The sequence below is a fragment of the Dreissena polymorpha genome, chromosome 15 (genome assembly GCF_020536995.1).
Source record: "Dreissena polymorpha isolate Duluth1 chromosome 15, UMN_Dpol_1.0, whole genome shotgun sequence".
Lineage (NCBI taxonomy): Eukaryota > Metazoa > Mollusca > Bivalvia > Myida > Dreissenidae > Dreissena > Dreissena polymorpha.
In genome coordinates, this window is record NC_068369.1 from 49,192,705 (window position 1) to 49,209,136 (window position 16,432).

The following is a 16,432-nucleotide window of genomic DNA, read 5'->3' on the forward strand; positions in this document are numbered from 1 at the left end:
GGCTATTTGCTCTTTCCCAGTCTGTTTTTGTATAATTACTATATTAGTCCTTTGGTATTTTTTTCTTTTTTCAGAAAATGTACTGACTCTGCTTATAAAATTGTGGCATTCAAAGATGCAGCAGTAGTATTTTCCTAGTGTTTATATTGAAACCAGAAGTAGGTATACTGTCCCGCACGAACAACAACTCTGTCAAGACGGAATTATGAAAATGCGGAATTACTCAATTGCAACAAATTAAGCAACTTTGTTCATTGAAATTAAGAAACCTTATATTATGATCCTGCTTATAATTTCATGTTGGGTTGGTGGCTGAATTCATGGTAAATTTAAAGAGTATTACTCTTAATACACAAATGATTTTCTTTCTATAAATTTAGATCGATGTATGCTTTTAAAGTGGCACTGTGGATTGCACTTGGTGTTGGTCTGGCCAAAGCTCAAGTCAATTTTACTGATGTAGAAATATTTGTTCCTCTAAATAACTTAAATCATGTGCAATCTGTACAATCCATTTAAGATCAACATTTTGGTAATGGCGTCATAGTGATAATAATTGCTTTTGAACTAATTGCACGTTTACAGATAGTTAAATAATTTCAATATTACTAATAGATTTTTACTTGCATATAACTGAAGTGGGGGCCAGAGTTATTGGTGTGAAATAGTGATTTTATTGAATATGCAAGTTCAAATGAAGTGTCATAATTTCAATATTGAGGAACACTTAAGTTATTTAAAAAGTGTTTGGCAAAGAGTTGGTCAAACGTGGTCCATCTTTGATAATAATGAGGTTCTCAAGTACATGTTTAGCTCACCTGAGCACAAGCTCGCCTTGTGATCACCTTGTCTGTTGTGTGTTTGGCGTCGTGCGGCGTAAATATTTGCCTTGTTTACACTTTAGAGGTTACATTTATTGTCCGATCTCCATGAAATTTGGTAAGAAGATTTGTCCTAATGATAACTTGGGCGAATTCGATAATGTGTCTGGTTGGTTGAAAAACATGGCAGCCATTGGGCTGGGCATTTTACCTTAAATGGCTATATTAAAACCTTGGTAACACTCTGGAGGTCACATTTATTGTCCTATCTTTATGAACCTTGGTCAGAAGAATAGTCCCAATGATATCTTGGACGAATTCGAAAATGGTTCTGGTTGGTTGAAAAACATGGCCACCAGGGTTGGGGCATTTTTCATATTACATGTATGGCTGTAGTAAAAACTTGTTAACACTCCAAACGTCACATTTATTGTCCAATCTTCATGAAACTTATCAGAATATTTGATATCCTGGATGAGTAAGAAATATGGTTTTGGTTGGCTTTTTTCCTAATGTGGCTATATATTTCTTTCGTAAAACCTTGTTAACACTGTAAAGGTCACATTTATTGTCTGATCTTCATGAAACTTTGTCAGAATTTTTTTCGCAATGATATCTTGGTCAAGTTGCAAAATGGTTCCGGTTTGTTAAAAAACATGGCTGCCAGTGGGCAGGAAATTTTTCCTTATAAATACGGTTTTTACACTCTTAAAAGTCACATTTATTGTCCAATCTTCATAAAACTTGGTCAGATTTGTTTTAATGATATCTTGGATGAGTTTGAAAATAGTTCTGGTCTGTTGAAAAACATGGCCACAAGGGGGGCTTGCAATTTATCCTTATATGGCTATATTAAAATCTTGTTAGCACTATTAAAGTTACATTAATAGTTCACTCTTCATGAAACTTGGGCTGGACAGAACATGTCAGTTCCTTTGTATCTGAGGTGAGCGAATTTGGGATTTTCAGACCATCTTGTTTGTTATAATCTGTGGATTTTCAATATGTTTGAGTATTTTAAATAAGAAGTATGTAACCGATAATGATTAATTATGTCCCCCACTATAGTAGTGGGGGACATATTGTTTTTGCCCTGTCTGTTGGTCTGTCTGTTGGTCTGTCTGTTTGCGCCAACTTTAACATTTTGCAATAACTTTTGCTATATTGAAGATAGCAACTTCATATTTGGCATGCATGTGTATCTCATGGAGCTGCACATTTTGAGTGGTGAAAGGTCAAGGTCATCCTTCAAGGTCAGAGGTCAAATATACGTGGCCAAAATCACTCATTTCATGAATACTTTTTTAATATTGAAGATAGCAACTTGATATTTGGCATGCATGTGTATCTCATGGAGCTGCACATTTTGAGTGGTGAAAGGTCAAGGTCAAGGTCATCCTTCAAGGTCAGAGGTCAAATATATGTGGCCCAAATCGCTCATTTTATGAATAATTTTGCAATATTGAAGATAGCAACTTGATATTTGGCATGCATGTGTATCTCATGGAGCTGCACATTTTGAGTGGTGAAAGGTCAAGGTCAAGGTCATCCTTCACAAGGTCAAGGTCATCCTACAAGGTCAAACATCATATAGGTGGACATTGTGTTTCACAAACACATCTTGTTTTTATAATAATTTTGATAACATGAACTATTAATCCATTATTGGTCTTAAATTGTTATCGTAATTAGTGTAACTAACTAACTATTGTTTTACTAAGTTGCTTTACAAATTAATTGAATTTATGTCACTTTCAAATGACTTTGCAACTTTAAATTGAAATTTATTATATCATACAAAAATCAGCCATTAGTGTTTAAGTGAATGTATAATTCTTTAATAGGTCTTTCATACAAAGCTATGGGTGCTTCTTTGATCCTGTCATTGAGAATTAAAGAAATGTACTTGGTGAGAGCCGTTACGCCTTGAATATATTAAACATGATATCTCTCCCCAGTGAATTCCGTTCAGATAAATGGCCATGCAAGCTCAATATAAGATATATTATACCTATTAAAAGGTTACTAAAATGAAAATAACTTTCAAATTAAAAATAATTGACCAGTCGCCAAATACGCGATTGCACCGCCCACTGAGTTGTGTTTTCATAAAACGCTTTATCCATTACTCCGACAGTCTTTGTTTGTCGTACACTGTGGCCGCAATAAACGAAATCTGATTGAGTATTGCTTGAGTTTGATTGACAGCTGGTGAATGGTCAATTGTGTGTATATGCCCCCAATAGAGTGGCATATGGCAGTCTCACTGTTCACCGTCATTCTGTCTGTCTGGAATCGGTTTTAAACAATTTCAGACACTGACCTACGTTTTGGTGTAAGAGTGTACCTACATTACCATGGAGTTTTGTAGCCGTTTTTGCAAAAGAAATCTGGTTAAATAGAGTTTTGTTTTTATCAAGAAAAGTGGCAAATTTGGGAATTGTTTGTATCAACAAAAAGGACCATTTCGGGATTTTTTCATCATCAAATATTGACACAACATTTATTTTCCTGGCCATTTTGGGAAAACATTTGATAGATTTTATTTATATATCATGTAGGATGTTTAAAAAATTAAATTGAGATATAGAGTCTAATAATCATAAGACACTTATTTCTAAGTGTCTAAGGGGGGGAGTGGGGAATTGGGATTTTTTTTATAATTTCGGGTTTGGATTGGGTCCGTTTGCTTTGGGATCGGGTCTGTTTTACGGCCTATTTTACATAGCAGGAAAACCCCTAATTGACTTACAGATCAACTTTGAGTTTCGTTCTTGAACATTTTGATTTTTGACGAAGTAACATGACTTGGACTTGAAACTTTTCTCTATAATAGATCTAGCTGCTGTGCAGTTTCAAAGTGCAGTAGAAGGCATTTAGTTTCACAAACGTAGTTCGTGTTTTTAAAATTTACTGATTTATAATTTGAATGTGCAAAAAAATTCAGCAAATCCATATTGTAATATATTTGAATACTGTTAACCGGTATTGCGATAGGTATTTGATACACTGAGAGCAATTTGAAACAAGCAAATTTGTTGATTTGATATCCTCCACCATAACTAAAAAGTGTTTGACCGGCTGACAGATGGGCTGACTGCAGACGGACGGACTGATGGATGGACAAACAATGCCAAAATTATATCCTGCCTTTGGCGGGGGATAACAAGTGATCAAAATCATTGAATTAATATCCACGGCTATAACTAAAAGGTTTGTGACACACGGATGGAGGGACTGACAGACTGACAACGTCAAAACTATATCCCTCTGCCGTTGATGGGGGATAAACCCGGGTGTACTTTGTCCAGGGTTTTCCATGGAAATCCATGGAAAATATGAGGCTGGAGTATTCGGACTAATTTCCAGCCTTTTCCAGCGTCAATATTTTAAAAAAAGGGTGGAAAATTGTCCATGGTATGTGGAAATAGCCTGGAATAGTTTCCATGGTTTTCCAGGCTCCCTGGAATAATTACCATGGAACAATTTCCAGGGTTTTCCAGCCAGCATGGAAAAAATACCGTCCGAATACTCCATGTAATCTGGAAAACCATGGAAAACCATGGATTTATTTCCAGGGTTTTCCAGATTACATGGAGTATTCGGACGGTATTTTTTCCATGCTGGCTGGAAAACCCTGGAAAATGTTCCAGGGTTTTTCCATGTTCAATATTCCATGGATGCCTGGTATAACATGGAAAATTGTCCAGCGTTTACCATGGTCACTGAATAGAAAAAGAAATTTCTGGTCTAAAAACAATATTCATGTATTAAATGAATACAATACTCACAGCTTAAGTAAATCATAATTTAAGGTTAGATTAAAACAAAACAAAAAATCAACATAATGCCTTAGTTTCTTCGATGTATTATTTTGTTCACAATTCATCAAAATATAACATCAGATTACAAATTGTGTTACATTTATTTAACAAATTATTCAGATCAAACAAGTGTTGTTTAATACATGCTTACAAAGCCTCTAGGTCCATAATCATAAATCAGGCCCTTACATAACAGAACAAGCGCTCCTTTAAAAGTTAAAAAGTATAATGCAACCTTCACAACATGTATTCAAAGTAACAAAATACAAGCAAGTCAAGTAATATACAGTAACAATTCACGAACCCTGTACAAACGATATACAAGAAACAAAATGAAAAATTTAAGTTATTTTTAGCTGCTTCATGTATGTCACAATATATGTAGCTGAACATGAGCACAAGGATAATATTTTTATGTCCCCCACTATAGTAGTGGGGGACATATTGTTTTTGCCCTGTCTGTTGGTTAGTCTGTTGGTTGGTTGGTCTGTTGGTTGGTTGGTTGGTTTGCACCAACTTTAACATTTTGAAATAACTTTTGCTATATTGAAGATAGCAACTTGATATTTGGCATGCATGTGTATCTCATGGAGCTGCACATTTTGAGTGGTGAAAGGTCAAGGTCATCCTTCAAGGTCAGAGGTCAAATATATGTGGCCAAAATCGCTCATTTTATGAATACTTTTGCAATATTGAAGATAGCAACTTGATATTTGGCTTGCATGTGTATCTCATGGAGCTGCACATTTTGAGTGGTGAAAGGTCAAGGTCATACTTCAAGGTCAGAGGTCAAATATATGTGGCCCAAATCGCTTATTTTATGAATACTTTTGCAATATTAAAGATAGCAACTTGATATTTGGCATGCATGTGTAACTTATGGAGCTGCACATTTTGAGTGGTGAAAGGTCAAGGTCAAGGTCATCCTTCCAAGTCAAATATATGGGTCAAAATTGCTCATGTAATGCAACTTCTGCAATATTGAAGCTAGCAATTTTATATTTGACATGCATGTGTATCTCATGGAGCTGCACATTTTGAGTAGTGAAGGGTCAAGGTCAAGGTCATCCTTCAAGGTCAAACGTCATATAGGGGGACATTGTGTTTCACAAACACATCTTGTTCTCAGCTACTTTCACTTTAATGCAATTTAGGTGCTTAATTTCATTAAAATACTTTTATATAATTTTATTGTTCAAAGAAATTCAGAACATAATAGATGTACATGTATTACTTTCCAAGTGACAATTTAAAATATAATTGCAAATCTAAAACTTGTGTAGGCAGCTTAGTAAATTATAAGTACCCAGGTGGGATAAAATTACAGTTTTTAAAAACTTTTTTGTTAATTAGCTGGGCTTCAGTAGGTCGTGGATCTTTTATAGAACTTGTACTGCTGTTATACTGTAGGGCTCCTGCATGATCTCTGAAAGAAAAACAAAGCAAACAATATTACAAGAAAGTCATAAGTTTTTTACATTCATCTGTAAAAGTAAATGTGCAGCAATCATATGATTGAATATCTATACTTTAATGCTCATTCATATTTTTATCTATTTTAGATATTTCATATCACTGCTCAATTCTGTACATCTGGCTTTTTGTATTCGAGCGAACATTTACGATCCTAAGTAGTTTGCAAGCGGGCTTTAATCTACTTGCAAACAGGAAAACTGAGACTTTAAAGTGAATAAATTGGTGATTTAACTTATATTTTTATAATGACTCTCTTTTATTTTGAAATTTATATTGTTGTTTTCTTAAATGCCCCAAAACGGGGTACACTAGCATGTTTCTGGAAACTCAAACATATATAGGAATTTTATATTCAGATATTGCTATATGAAAGTTATGCTAATTTGCTAATTCATATAAAAATAACCTGTAATTGAAACTAGACCAAAATATTGGATACCAAAAAGACAAATACTTTCAGGTGGTTAACACTAAATTACTTATATGAGCCCGGGGCATAACAATATTTACCATGAATTTGTGGCCATGTTAGTCCTCTTGGTAAATGCGCCAAAAGAGCCGCTTTGCTGTCTTGGGTTATTTCCCTGCCAAACTCTGCAGTATCTTCCATCAACTGGTCAGCTACAGTTAAAGCACATAATGAAAATGTATATAGAAAAGAATTCAAGTATTGTTTTAAATATTTAGTAAAATGGTCTTTTAATAATAACTTACAATGAAGTTAATACATCACAAAGCATAGCATAACAAAATTTGTTGGTATGATTAGTACAAATTTATTATTGCTATAATTAGAAAGATGTGTAATTCTATTGGTATGAAAATGCACAGTGAAACCTAAAAAACAATGCTATTGGTTTAATTAATTTATTTATAAACATTAACAGCATTAATGAGCATTGAGTTCTTATCATGCACAGCACATAACTCCCTTAGCCTCAGTTCCCTAGCCATGCATTATAAACTTCCGATACTACATTCAAGCTTATTAATATCTCCACATAGGACTTCCTTTATCAAGCTGCAAACTGCACTTAGTGAAAATGTGTGTGACAGCTGCTTTTAAACTTCTATATTTGCCATACTTTTACCTAAAATGTCACATAAAAAAGGTCTACAATGATGACATAAGAAGAATAAATTTAAAGGAATATTTAAAAATAATGAAAAGACAAACCTTCAGTTGTTGTTCTATTCCTAGACAGACTTCTGAAACACTTGTATGCATCACTTTTTAACAACATTTCATGTCACTTTCCAAATGATATCCATACATTATTATTTTAAGAAATTCTTGTTAATGGAAAAACTCATTAACTCTACTGTTTGTGAAATTACATTAACTTCATTTTAACAACAAGTTTAAGCTGCATTTTTTCTTCAATACGCCTTCTCCAGAAATTCAATCTAACAGGTAAACTTTCTGTATTTGAACTCAGCCAATCAGAAAAGGCTGTGATATTTTATAACCAATAGATTAGCCGCAGACACATCTGACTCACACACAGGCTTTTCAGATAGTTTGTTAATTGCAAACCTGGACTGTAGTTAAATATTAAGTGTGTATACACCTTGAACAGGGTTAAGGAATTTAAACTTGTAGACATTGCTTTGAAAGTTACTACTATTACTTCTACTACTAGTACTACTACTACTACTACTACTTCTGCAAAACTACTACTACTATTACAACAGCCACAACAACAACAACAACTACCTACTACTACTACTACTACTACTGCTACTACTACTACTACTACTACTGCTACTTCTACTTCTACTACTACTACTACTACTACTACTACTACTACTACTACTGCTGCTACTACTGCTACTACTACTACTACTACTACTACTTCAACTACTACTACTGCTTCAACTACTACTACTACTGCTACTGCTGCTGCTACTGCTGCTGCTGCTACTACTCCTGCTGCTGCTGCTGCTGCTACTACTACTACTGCTACTGCTGCTGCTGCTACTATTACAACTCCTGCTGCAGCGACTACTACTACTACTGCTGCTGCTGTTGCTGTTACTACTACTACTACTTCTACCACTACTACTGCTGCTACTTCTACTTCTACTACTACTACTACTACTACTACTACTACTACTACTACTACTACTACTACTACTACTACTACTAGTACTTCAACTACTACTGCTACTACTACTGCTACTACTACTGATGCTGCTACTGCTACTACTGCTGCTGCTGCTACTTCTACTACTACTACTGCTGCTGCTGCTAATGCTACTTCCTTAACTACTACTTCTACTGCTGCTACTAGTATTGTTATTATTATTTATACTACTATTGCTACCATTACTGCTACTATTCCTGTAAATGCTAAAACAACAACACAATAGTAACTGCTACTGTCACTTAAATTTGCACCAATAGTATAATTATCAGTAGTTTAACTGCTTGTACAACTTATACAACAACCACTTTTACTTCTACTCCTACAACATATTCTACTGCCAGCACCAGCATTACTACTTCTACTACTACTACTACTACTATAACTACTACTATTTCTGCCCAAACTATGCACATTGTTTTATGTTTTATTCATATGTTGTGTAAATTGTTGAACTCTGATTTACTTTGAATAAAATGTGTTGCATTTTTATAAGTTATTTTCTCCTCTTATAAAGTCTAAGTTTTTTCCAGAGTTAGCTGAAAATGTTAGAGTCTTTTCCATGCTTAAAAAATTCTATGTTCTACTTTCCATGCTATCTGGAAATATTTTCCAGGGTTATCCAGCCTAAATCCAGCGTTTTCCATTCCTTTTCCATGCTTTTCCATCCAAGGCTGGAAAATGCTTGGAAAAAAAGTCCACGTTTCATGGACATTTCTAGAACAAAACCCTGGAAAACCCTGGAAACTGTTTCAAATTCCAGGGATTACCATGGAATTCCATGTTATACCATGGATTTCCAGCCTAAGTTCCATGATTACCCTGGACAATGTACACCCGGGAAATTTGTATGAAAAACTAGAACACTGATGGTAAATATCTTAAACATAATATATCATAATATTAGTTGTTGTCTTACGGTAACGTTTTTTTAAATGTATAATTTGCTATACAAACTGAATTATTAAATGTATGAAAGTCAATTTGCTTATTTAAAAGTAATTTATACTATTTTTAGTTTGATATGTACTGTAAACTTCACATTTGCATATTGATGGTCCCCATTTCAAATGCCGAACTTACAAAAACACAACTTTCCAGAAGGGCTAATTTTTCATTTTCATAACTATATGCAAAAAGCAGCAGTTAAAAATTATTCGGCTTTGCATTTTACAATAATATTCAGCTTCACATTTTTGAGTATCAGCTTCGAATGTTTGCATAATTTTATTCTCACAATCACAGTTCAGCATTTTATCATATGGCCAGTTTGGCGTGTTTTGATTGGTTAGATAGTTCACCGTTTTCTGGGCATGTGCGCACTGATTTCCTGCCCTGTTACACAGTGCAAAAATCACGATATGTCAAAAAAAATGTAGGTTCAGCATTTTGAATGGGGACCATGGATATACCACCTGAATAACTGTTTATAAAATGGAATACTCTTATCAGATAATAATATCCGTTCACAAGCTATAGCTTCAATGGATTTTGATGTCTATTTAAAATCAAGTTCAAATAATAATGATTTATTAGTATTACTGCTATATAGGATTTCATAACGAGGCTGAATGTGTAACCGTCTTTTCCTTTTGCTTATGCAAATTTTGGAGAATACTATAGTTACCCATTATCTTAACATCGATAATTGCTCAAAACAAAGATATACAATAGCCGTATAATATACTAATTACATAAGTGTACCTAAGTACAGGGATCATATTTTTTTCGGTTTTGTCGGTCCTAAACCGATTGGGGTCATGAAAGACCGATTGAAAATCCCAAAGAGTCGGTCCGATTCTGTTTGCTAAAATTCCCATGTCATGAAATCGATTACGCAGTGCACATGCTAGCATACCCTAATTACATTCTTATCTCGAAGGTGTGATAAACCATTCACTGCAGTCTCTAAACCAGTCAGGACCAGTATATTGCTCGTCAGCCGACTAGTATCAGCGTATGACCCCAAACAACGAACGTTTGTGTATTAGTCAAGCGTGAATAACCCAGTGTGAATATCAATCAATAATTTCACTGGCTTATACCTAGCACATTAATCGGTCCATAATGTGTGCTCGTCCACGATAAAATCGTTGACAGTTACTTCGGAGATTAAAACCTCGATGTTATCCTCGTGGAAATTGTGCATTTCGTGCATGATACAGTCAGTAAACTTTCATATAAACAAAGAAGAAAATTGGATATTCTGCAATAATTGTGGGCGGACCTTATACACTGAAAGCACGCGCTGTAACTAAACAAAACATGCCGATACATTTTCCACTAGCGTAATAATCCGGCAATAAATGAATGAAAGTTGCGGTTTTCATTGAAAGAACAGCCGAAAGTTATTTTTATGGGTGGAACTTCACATAAAATAGTACACAAGAAAAATAATAAACATTGTATACATCTTTAGTAAAAATCTTGTTAGAATCGGAATAATTCGTATACTTTATTGTTTGTTGTTGAATAACCCACGACAGGAAGTTAAGATGCATGGTTTCTAATCACTCGTGCTTTGCACTCGTGATTTAATTCCTACGCATCTTAACTATCAGCCGTGGTTTATTCGACAACAAACTATAATGTACACAATTTGTTTTTCAACTATTTGGTTTTATTATTGCCAGTAGCCAACCTACGCACAGACATTTGTTTGGTTCAGTGCATGTTTGTAAGCTAGTATCGAGTCGACAACGATTTAAAACATCGGTATAGACTTACACAGATTAATAATATTGACAACGATGAAAAGTCAGATAAAACAGTTACCGAAACAACAATGAAAAAGCTAACGATAAAACCAATTGAGAAAACTCATATGTTCCGTTTAAAAAAAATGCTTAAGGCAATTTAACTTGTACATTATTATACCCTCTTCATGAGTGGCAAAATCAATGGTATATATTTTAATGCAATTTGTCATAATTTCGGATAAAAAATTTCAGACACTTTTTCCCCATTTTAATCCAGACCGATTGATGTTGCTGGAAAATATGATCCCTGCCTAAGTACAATTATCAAAAGTATCAAATCAATTTGACAAGAATAAGGTGTTAAGAGTGGGATTTAAATCACTTTGGTCAAAACAATAGACACTATGTAGACGGGGACGTTTTTTACTAGCTCACCGCATTCCGGAGGATTTCGGATATAGTTGCTGTATCACGGTTGATATCGGAAGTCTTATTTTGATGTTAAGAATGATCACCCATCAATAGTAATTTGTGCTGGAATTTTTGGGTTTTAATACTGGTTCCCTTTTTTGTAACGTGAAATATTATATAATGACTGTGTATGCAGAAAAGAAGACCAATTCTGAATCAGAGACGCAATAGCAATCGACTTAAGAAGTACTATAGATCCACAAAGATGTTAACAGCTAGTTAAATTCAGTAGCAGCATAGCCAAATGCACATAGTAAAACTAAGAACAAAGAGCATCTTTAGAAATAGCATTAATACAAATTTCGAAAGTTTAACTTCAGTTGTCAATAACACACACAAAGTAAAGATAGATAAATTATGAAGTGATTATAAACTTATCAATTTGTGGCATAGAATATGGAATGTTTGCACATCAATTGTAACTAGAAATGGCGCGGCACAGGCCGACGCGTATCTCCACGCCGCATGTTTGACCCAGGGGCGCCCCAGGGCTACTGGTAATGGGGCCATGCATAGTTGAGATTGGCCGTATTGTTATAAGAGAAGTTCAGTATCAATTAGAAGTGAATCAGTGTAGAAATGAAGAAGTTTTAGTAAAAGGCAATTTTGGTGGGTGTGACCTATGTGGGAGGGGCGCCCCCGGGTTGGTAATGGGCCATGCATAGTTGAGATTGACCCTATTGTCATAAGAGAACTTCAGAATCAATTTGAAGTGAATCGGTGTAGAATGAAGAAGTTATAGAAAAAGGCAATTTTGGGTGGGTGTAGTCTATGTGGGCGGTGCGCCCCATGGTTGGTAATGGGGCCATGTATAGTTGAGATTGACCGTATTGTCATAAGAGAGGTTCAGTATCAATTTGAAGTGAATCGGTGTAGAAATGAAGAAATTTTAGTAAAAAGCAATTATGGGTGGTTGTGGTCTAAGTGGGCGGGGTGCCCCAGGGTGGATAATGAGGCCATGCATAGTTGAGATTGACCATGTTGTCATAAGAGAGGTTCAGTATCAATTAGAAGTGAATCAGTGTAGAAATGAAGAAGTTTTAGTAAAAGGCAATTTGGGGTGGGTGTGGCCTATGTGGGAGGGGCGCCCCATGGTTGGTAATGGGGCCATGTATAGTTGAGATTGACCGTATTGTCATAAGAGAGGTTCAGTATCAATTTGAAGTGAATCTGTGTAGAAATGAAGAAATTTTAATAAAAGGCAATTTTGGTTGGGTTTGGTCTAAGTGGGCGGGGTGCCCCAGGTGGATAATGGGGCCATGCATAGTTGCGATTGACCGTATTGTCATAAGAGAGGTTCAGTAACAATTTGAAGAAAATCCGTGAAGAAAAGAAGAAGTTATAGTAAAAGGCAATTTTGGGTGGGTGTGGTCTATGTTGGCCGAGCACCGCAGGGTTGGTAATGGGGCCATGCATAGTTGAGATTGACCGTATTGTCATAAGAGAGGTTCAGTATCAATTTGAAATGAATCGGTGTAGAAATGAAGAAGTTAAAGTAAAAGGCAATTTTGGGTGGGTCCGGTCTATGTGGGTGGGGCGCTCCAGGGTTGGTTATGGGGGCCATGCATAGTTGAGATTGACCCTATTGTCATTAGAGAGGTTCAGTATCAATTTGAAGTAAATCGGTGAAGAAATGAAGAAGTTAATGTAAAATAACCTAAAAAAATGAATGAAAATCTCTGACCCACCCCACCCCAACCCCCATAACTTTTGACCCAGGGGTCAGATCAAAATTCCAAATAGTGCAGGGTCGCACACATGCTCATAGCTACCATGTGTGTAAGTTTCAAGGTTCTAGTGCTTATAGTGTAGGAAGAGATAGTGGCCAGGACGGACTGACCGACAGACAGACGGCGGAGATTTTCAAAAAGCGTGTGGATAACTAGGAAAAATGCAACTGCCATGTATCAGAAAGCATATGCCAGTAGTTAAAATAAGAATATCAACTAACAGCATGCATGTACTGGCCGATATTCCCTTCCATATATGTACATCATTATATTAACTGTCAGTTTTAAATACTGTTTGAGGAAAATGATCAGATATATGATACTAAAATTGGTTTATGTAAGAAGCTACTTTATTGTCATTATAATTCTATGTTCATAACATGGCATTTATTAGAGCAATTAAAAATGTGGTGTGTTAAACACTTTGGGATAAAGTTTTTATCTACACAGCTTCTTTGTGCAGTTTAAAGTAATCAAGGCACTCATTACCCAATAGTCAGGTGACAGTATACATAGTTACACTGTTTACTCCTATCATACAAGCGCCATTTGACAGTAAACTTGGTTGCTGTTCAGTTCAGTTCAAAATTTCAGATGACTTGCCTGTGTTAAATAATAATTGTGTGTGTTTTCTGGGATATTTATTGTAAACAAATACTTGGACATACAAATTTCAATTGATTTTAGATTGTATAATCTTGTTTGTTGATTTGAATTATCAAAATGGCGACATCTGCATTTTCTAGAAATTTTGATTTGGTTAAATATTATTGTTGTACAATCTGCGAGAAAAAACGGTCTGTAGAAATAGATGCAGAATTTTACTGTAAAAAATGTCGCAAGTATTACTGCAAACCATGTATTCACTCTCATAGACAGCATGGTTGGTGGTTTAATAAAAAATCTCCTTATGGAAAGGATAAAATTATGAAGTGGCCACGTTCTAAGAAAATGGAGAATTATCTCATAACATGCAACATACACAAGAATGAAACAATAACAGCATTGTGCAATGGCCATAGTGAGCTGTGCTGCTCCAGATGTGTTGAGCTTAATCACAGGTACCTGATAATGAATAATTATGTTGTTTATCAGTAGTATAAATACTGGAATTGTATGATGAAATTACTATCGTCCATAGTTAGTCATTGAGATTATTGTTAGCAGTTGCTTTATTTTTATTTCCTAATCATTACATGCATGCTATTTGTTGGTCAGTTTTTAATTTACTTACTGTTTGAAAAAGATGTTTATTATATAATGCCATTTTTAAATTCAATTTAATAATAACTATACAGATGTAATTCAAAGCTTCAATAACTTAATTCAAGAAAACCTAAATCATTGTCCCATTCTAATGTTATCCTTAACTATAAATGAACAAAATCAGTCAACTAATATGGACTTTGATTTATGACATTTTTGCAGATAGAACAAATTTACATACAGTTTCTTAATGACCAGTCTGCAAACTTGGCTTTCAGGCTACTTCTTATATTAAACAATAAACCTTTTTATCAATGTATATATTTTATGTTTTCCAACCGGGTGGGAGCTTAAAGCGGGTATATACGATTTTTTATATGTGTTTAATTGTAATATATTGATAAAATATGTTACAATAACACAAAATAGGCAAGAAAAATTATACATTAAAGCCGAATTTCATAAAATGCAGCAAAGACAAATTAGCGCCCCGAGCCGATAGTGACGTACATATTTTCCTACAATAACCGAAGCATTCGTCTTTGTATTTGGATCGGAGATAGTGTTCGTGTGTCGTATGAATGGATATCTTTGCAGGAATTCAAATAAACCGTTAAACTAAGTTTAGATGCACATCGTACATGTATGGTATACATGCTGGCGAATTCGGCTGTACAGCCGTTTTCAATTTCAGAATTAAATATCTGGCTTATTTCGCATTTTTCGACACATGTTCTTCTTAACTTTTATTTTAATTTATATTGAAATACATAAATAATAAGTTTTTTACACAGTTTATATAAATTCATAAATATTTGACAAAATCGTATATACCCGCTTTAATGTATCACTTTATTGATAATCAATATAAAGTTTGATTTCCAGTTTCGATGGAATTGAGTTAACTTGTGTGTAAATCAAGATTCTCTGCTAATTATATCTGTCATACTCCATGCTTGTCTGCCCATCCTTTTGTCTGTTTGACTAGTAACTAGTTTCTAGGTTAGACCTCAGAAAATAATGATCAGAATTGACAAAACAGTTGAAACCTTTTTTAAGGGTTTACATGTTAACCTATTATCAAACAGTTACAATATACCATAAAGGGACATGCATACAGATAAAATTGTTCGTGTTTGCACACAATTTCATGAACAACTGAACCTATGTATATTAAATGGTCTAATGATTCTTCTAGACGTTATTAATACTTTGTAAAAAGTGGATATCTGAAACATGTAAGCCAATATCATGTACTTTTTTTAGTCAGGTATACAAGAGTTGTGAGCATTTTGAGAGGTTGTTCTGGTCTGTTGATCTGTCAGTGAGTATATACATGTTGACCAAATCGTCTAAGAAACCACAGGGTCCTAGATTGTTAGTTATTTTGCATGTAATACTTAAAGTGGTTCTCTGCTCAGTTTGTTTCAAATCATGTTGATGGGGTCAAAACTTGGCTCCCCAAGTGATCAGATGTATAAACACATCTATTGTTTATCTCAATGAACCTTAAACAATCTTCTCTTAAACTGATATTTTGTGTGTAACAAAGTATGGTAGTCCTCTTCAAAGTTTGCTCAAATCATGTGTCTGGGGTCAAAACTTACCAAGCCTATGGGTCAAATCATTTATTTAGACTGATGTAGTAAATAACATTAAAAATTGTATTCTCTGAAACCACAAGGGTCTGGGGTTTAATGTTTGGTGTTTAACATTGTATGTGGTCCTCTACATAGTTTGATCAAATCATGATGCTGGGGTCAAAATTTTCCCTACTCTAGGTGTTATTTGTTTTTGTCCCCTACCTGTTTCACCGGAGGAGACTTATGGTGTGCCCTCTGTGTGTCCATGAGTCTGTCACACTTGTCTGTCTGTCTGTCTGCCTGCCTGCCTGCTGGCCGGCCGGCCGGTCGGTCGGTCGGTCGGTCGGTCAGTCAGTCAGTCAGTCAGTCAGTCAGTCAGTCAGTCAGTCAGTCAGACGCAATAGGGGGAATTGTGTTTCTGACAAACACATCTCTTGTTTCATGAAACTTTTAACATGGCAAAATGCAATATGGA

General features: G+C 35.0%; 1 protein-coding gene and 1 long non-coding RNA gene across 7 annotated transcripts in view; one reads left to right on the forward strand and one right to left on the reverse strand.

The window, feature by feature from the left end:
- The window catches only part of LOC127860448 (uncharacterized), a 135,081-nt gene that overhangs the window by 69,782 nt on the left and 48,867 nt on the right, over nt 1-16,432 (forward strand). The window lies entirely within an intron of this gene.
- Nucleotides 4,674-9,110, reverse strand: LOC127860457 (uncharacterized). Its single transcript, XR_008039812.1, has 3 exons — nt 7,299-9,110; nt 6,632-6,742; nt 4,674-6,071 (listed from the first exon to the last, which is right to left on the reverse strand). It is a non-coding gene; the product is annotated as an uncharacterized LOC127860457 (long non-coding RNA).